Genomic DNA, 6,461 nt, shown 5'->3' on the forward strand with positions numbered 1-6,461 from the left:
GACAATCACACAGAGGGTTATGCTTTGTCTTGTTGTTCTAGTGGCCTATGTTGTTGTGTCATCGAAGTATGCTAAGTGTGTGATCACAAGTTCAAGTTCTTCACGATTTCATCTTCCTCCCGCACTTAGCCATTTTTCAAAATATCTTCTTGACTGGGAAACTCAACTTCACCAGACCCCGAATGAAGTGCGCATTGCATAGTCTTAGCCCTCAATGATGTGACCTTGTTGCCTGTAATTGTGCAGTGCACAGTCACTATCCCCTAGGGTAGTTGCACTGCGCAATTCCAGAGCTCAGCAGCTTCCCTTCACCCCCAGAATTTCACAACAACTCCTCCCAGTCTTACTTGAACTGCACACTTTGCACTTTCAATCCTTGAGATTCACCCCTTTCCTGTTGAAACCCTGCAATGTGCAGAGAAACCAGCCGCCCTTGGTCTCCAGAAATGCGCAGAATTGTCCCCAGTGTCCTCCCTCAATGAGAGCTCACTGACCTCAAGAACTGTGCAGATCTATCTTCTAGGTCTCTCTACTTCCTAGTCCCCCTTGCCTCCTGAAACTACATAGTTTTTCCTCTTAGGGCCCGATCCCATAGCCTCCACTACCTTCTTGCACTGCAGAATTTTTTTTCCCTTAGTGATCACTGCACAAATTTTTCTCTCAGTGGGCACTACTCAAATTTCTCCCTCAATGGTCACTGTACAAATTTATCCCTCAGTGGTCACTGCAAAAAAAATTCCCTCATTCTAGCTTGAGTTACGTACTGTGCAGTCTCAATGATCAAGTTTGAACCTTGACTGCTTGAATTGTGCAATCCTGACTCCTAGTGGCCACTACGCAATTTTTCTCCTTAGTGAGGATTATGCTCAGAAGTTCCTCAATCAAGCCTAAGCTGCAATCTGAACAATCTCAGTGATCACCCTGTCTCCATGTCACCTGGAACTGCACAATGCACAATTATTGGGCCCTCTCCCTCAACCTATCACCAGTCTCAAGCTCAGTTCATGGATAATAATGCATCATCTTAGACTATGGAGTTTTCAGATTAATGTTGTCCCGTCATGAGTGAATTGCAAGAACAGGTACACTATCAAATCATGGCAAGGTAATGAAGAAGGAGAAGAAGGAGGAAGCATGCCTGAAGACTCACTTGTAGCTGGATGAACAAATGGACCTAACAAGAGCAAGAAAAAGGAACACATATATGCAACCACCTCTCAAGACCAAAGATCATTGAAGACCCTGCATCATCAATCTATGCAAAGGAAAAGAGAAAGAATATCCAAGAACACATTTATCACTCAGTAGCAACAACGGCTTGACATATCCACATCATCAAGCAATTCCATGTAAGCAGTGTCATGTCAAGTCATGTCATGAGTTTTCATATGCCACATCACTGTTGGGGGTCGTGTATATTGTAAATCAAACGTATTTTAAAGCGGAATTCCAATGGACACACATGAATATGAAGAGTCATGTAAGTTGAAAAGTCATAGGAAGTTGAACAATCATGAGGGTAGTCAAAGAGTCATAAGGGGTAAGCATCACCCCTTGGTTATATATACCCCCTCATTGTATGAGAAAATGACTTTTCACCTTGGCTCCTCCCACAAAGCATTAGAGAGATCAGTTAGTTCTTTGAGGAGCAAGGAGTGGCTCCAATGTCCCACTACTGGGGCTAGTGATGTACAATGTAAATATGTGTCTTGGAACTTTTGCTTAATTACAAAAGCCTTTTTAGGCCAGCATGTTTTCATGCATGACTTATGAATGTTTGTAAGACTATTCTATGAATGTTTGTATTTCATGTTTTCTTTCACATGTACTAATATAGTTGAACTAATTCAGTTATTTTAGTGCTCATCTTGTTGGGAATGTGTTGTAATGGTTTCCATTGTTGTCTCATCCTTGTGGACTATTCTACGGGATACTAGACAGACCTTTCCTTGCTTATCGGTTATAACGACTGTCACATTCGTTGTGGACTATTCCGTTGGATGTCAGATGGATCTTCCCTTGTTCATTGGTTGTAACAAATGTCACGTCCGTTGTGGACTATTCTGTTGGATGTTGGACAAGCCTTTCTAGTTCATGTGTGTCTCTTCCTAGGTGGTACTATTACCTCTCACTTAGAGGCTCACTTTTCTCCCCCCTTTTGCAGTAAGAGAACCTACACACAGTTGCACGACACACTCACCTTGTTATTCGAAGACACAATTATATCACTCTCTTGTGCTGACAGCTAGATCCAAGGCAGATCTTTGAGGATTTGGAAACCAGGCCTTTATACCCAATGGGACTCCTACACCAAACAATGTGAAGTCTAGTTAGGACTTCATATTGGGGAGATCCCCTTGATTGATGAATTTCCAACATCATCAACAATATTATATATATGTGTTTTAGAATTTTTCAAATTATCAAATATATTTGTGAATTCGTCTTATGTTCAAATAATTGATATTACATTTCACAATTTCCTTTACCATTGCTTTTATTGTTTACTATATATCATATTATAATCTTACTATATATCATATTATAATCTCCAAGAATTAGTTATAAAATTGTTTTTATAAACAGTTACGTAATTGTCCCCTTTTTCACATGATGATTCTTTTTTTTTTCATTGCATGGGCCTATTTTAGCTTTTTGGAAGGGTTTTTTTTAAATTTTTGATATATATATCTTTTTTCGAACAATACAATAACCCTCCCTTTAATATGATTTTGTACATTACATATTGAAAATATTTCTGAGTATTGAGTCATAAGAAATGAGATTTGGAGTGTAGCAAAGAAATGTGTGGGTCCCATCAAGCTGAAGTAAATGATGCGGGCCAGGTGATGGTTTTGAAAAATCATTTTCTGCCCTCAGGAGCACTTTCTGGCTGTTTCTGGAATATAGAGCACAGTGTTGTCCGGATAAATCTTGGCCCTCGTTCACTCACGTAGTTTAACTAGGTGGAGGAGTTGCTTGGGAAGTTATGGAAATTCTGGTTATATTTAGAGAAAATTTGGCAAGGATTTTTGTAAATCCAAGTTATAGTTGTTAAACTTCAAAATTTTAGGTATCCTAGACATTTTTGATGGTGTTGAATCCATTTCCACCATCAAAAACACGATTCAAACACTACTTTTACAAGATTTTTTGAAAAAAATTTGACCGGATTCCAGCCACTTTTAGCTGTCTGGACAAATCAATCAATCACTTTGATGAGAATTTTGAACAATGTGCTTTCCGGACCACCCATTTCATTAAATTCCGTATTTTGCACAATGTATTTTCCGGACCACCCATTTCATTAAATTCCGTGTACTTCATGGTGTTATTACACTTTGTTCTTTTAAATGGCCACCCTCAGTTATTACCATGTGAATTCGGGCATATGTTGATCCTTGCTAATTTGAACTTAAGTGGTCTTTTGCAGAAAACCACAAGATAGCTCCACGGACGCAACATTTCTTCATTAAAGATAAGTGAGTAACAGGGAAAGTTTCTCGTTTGGAGATGAATGATAAACTTGGAAAGAGAAATTTCCCCACACTTGTAAAGTAAGGAACCCCTTGGTGTTTATATACACCAGCATTCTGACATCCTATCGACATGTAGTGCCAAAGGAATGGCCTTATGGGATGCTCCTCTTGCATAGGCACTGGCTTTGGTTGACCCACTCGTTTCATAACAACGATAAAACGAATAGTTCATTTTCCCCTTGGAGCATATTTTATATATATATTGGGGAAACTAATATCCATATTGATTAAAGGAGTCATATTTTAAGAGTTTATATAAATCCATATGTTAACAATCTGTCAGCTTGTTGAGCACCTCCATAACCTTATGGTATCCTCCTTGATGCGTTGGCAAAGTGTTACCTTTGATGAAGTGTAGTTATTAAATAATAGAATTTAGTGCTCGGCTTGCGATAACTTCAATTTGGAGATTGAGCCTGAACCCATTTTTTTATTTTTTATTTTTCCAATTTTTTAATCAATTTTTTAAAGAAAGCCCAATATTTTAATAAAAGAATTTTTTTTGGAAAAAGCTCAATATTTTTATAAAATTCCAGAACATAATAACGCTCATATGAACCAAGCCAAAAATAAAACATTTTTTCATATAATATTATCATGTGTGATAAGTATTTTATTTTATTTTATTTTATTTTATTGTTTTTTAAAGAAAGCCCAATATTTTAATTAAAGAATTTTTTTTGGAAAAAGCTCGATATCTTTATAAAATTCAAGAACATAATAACGCTCATGCGAACTAAGCCAAAAATAAAACATTTTGTCATATAATATTATCATCTGTGGCAAGCATCTTGTCTTTTCTCAGCGTGCAACACCTTCGTTTTCTATCATTCCATGGCTTTGTTTAAAGGAGCCCTTACTATTTAATGTGTCAAGATCTAACTACTTTTTGGAAAAATCTCAATATCTTTATAGAATTCAAGAACATAATAATGCTCATAAGAACTTTGCCAAAGCCAAAAATAAAACATTTTGAGAAAGCCCAGTATTTTAATAAAAGACTTTTTTCCAATTTTTTATTTTTTAAAGAAAGCCCAATATTTTAAAAAGAATTTTTTTTGGAAAAAGCTCAATATTTTATAAAATTCAAGAACATAATAACGCTCATATGAACCAAGCCAAAAATAAAACATTTTTTCATATAATATTATCATGTGTGATAAGTATTTTATTTTTTATTTTTTATTTTTTAAAGAAAGCCCAATATTTTAATTGAAGAACATTTTTGGAAAAAGCTCAATATCTTTATAAAATTCAAGAACATAATAACGCTCATACGAACTAAGCCAGAAATAAAACATTTTGTCATATAATATTATCATCTATGACAAGCATCTTGTCTTTTCTCAGCATGCAACACCTTCGTTTTCTACCATTCCATGGCTTTGTTTAAAGGAGCCCTTACTATTTAAGGTGTCTTTTTGGAAAAATCTCAATATCTTTATAAAATTCAAGAACATAATAATGCTCATACGAACTTTGCCAAAGCCAAAAATAAAACATTTTGTCAAATAATATTACCATATGTGACCAGCATCTTGTCCTTTCTTAGCATACAAAAGCTTCGTTTTCTATCATTCCATGGCTTTGTTTAAAGGAGCCCTTACTATTTAACCTGGCAAGATCTAGCTACAACACCAAGAATGGACAGGAAAACTTTTTTACTAATGCAAAGAAACTAATAACCTAAAGTGCACTTAAAAGGCTTATGTATATGGAAAATCGTTGCTTCATTCAGAAGACATTTTATGGTCTTAGAATAATTGAGGTATACACAAGCCCATTTTTGGGTTTTGGAAGTTTAGAGAGAAGTACTAAGGCACAGTTTCAAGTGAAGATGAAGATAACCTTAGTATACAATGGATGCTTGTAGACTTGGCACTAAATAAGGACTTTGATTAGATAAATTCAAACTCATGCATTGCATTGTACCCTCTTACTGGGAACCATTTGTGACTCTTGTGATCCCAAGATAGTAGATCTGAAAACAATTGCATTTCTGACATTATGCAATTGACTAGATGACATTATGACATGTTCTAACATCCCTCTTAATGTTGACTAGAGGAAGGAAGATTTATACATAGGAAGATGACATTAAAATGACATATTGCACCTCAATAATGCATACTCACTCTAATTTTATTATATACCTTGATCATCCTTTCAAAATAGTAAAAATGGTTTTTAAATACCTTATAATAGATGATAATTCACCTACAATCATCGATTTTCAAAGGATAATTATTGAGCTCATATTAGGGCCAAATACAATGACCACTCATTAAGTCCCATTTCAGGAGGATATAAGTAGACAATGTTGAACTAAGAGATATCTTTGAGTGGACTGATTCAAAGTAGGTTTGGATGACACTTTCATTTCTTTACTTGAACCTTCTTCTCCATTACTTGATGTACAAGCAGAAATCAAGGAAGCTAGTGCAATAGATTTTTTAGTTAAGCCACCTTTTGGAAGACCATTCAAACTCTCAGGTATCTGCTTTGTATTTTCATTGGATGTGCAGCATTATGTTCCAATAGAACTCAGGGATCTCCTCATTGATTTGTAGGACACTAAACTATGATAAAATTTTATCATCTCAAATATTCTACAAGCGATTTGGAAAGAGGAGGTAAAAAAGGTTATTTTTGGCATTCTTAATTTCAAGACATTTTAGTGGAATTAGCTAATAGACAATGTGATTATGTTGACAAGTGGCCTTGTTGCAACATTGCAGAATTTTCTAATGGATGATTGTAGACTTGGCACCAAATAAAAAGGACTTAGATGAGTTAAATTCCAACTCATGCATTCAATTGTACCCTCTTTGTGGGAACCATTTTTGAATCTTGTGATCCCAAGATAGTAGATCTAAAAATAATTCCATTTCTGAGATCTTGCGAGTTGTTGGTTTTTTTCCA

This window comes from Pinus tabuliformis, chromosome 9 (assembly GCF_031772625.1).
Source record: "Pinus tabuliformis cultivar Carrire ecotype Pingquan chromosome 9, CPIR1, whole genome shotgun sequence".
NCBI classification, from domain to species: domain Eukaryota; kingdom Viridiplantae; phylum Streptophyta; class Pinopsida; order Pinales; family Pinaceae; genus Pinus; species Pinus tabuliformis.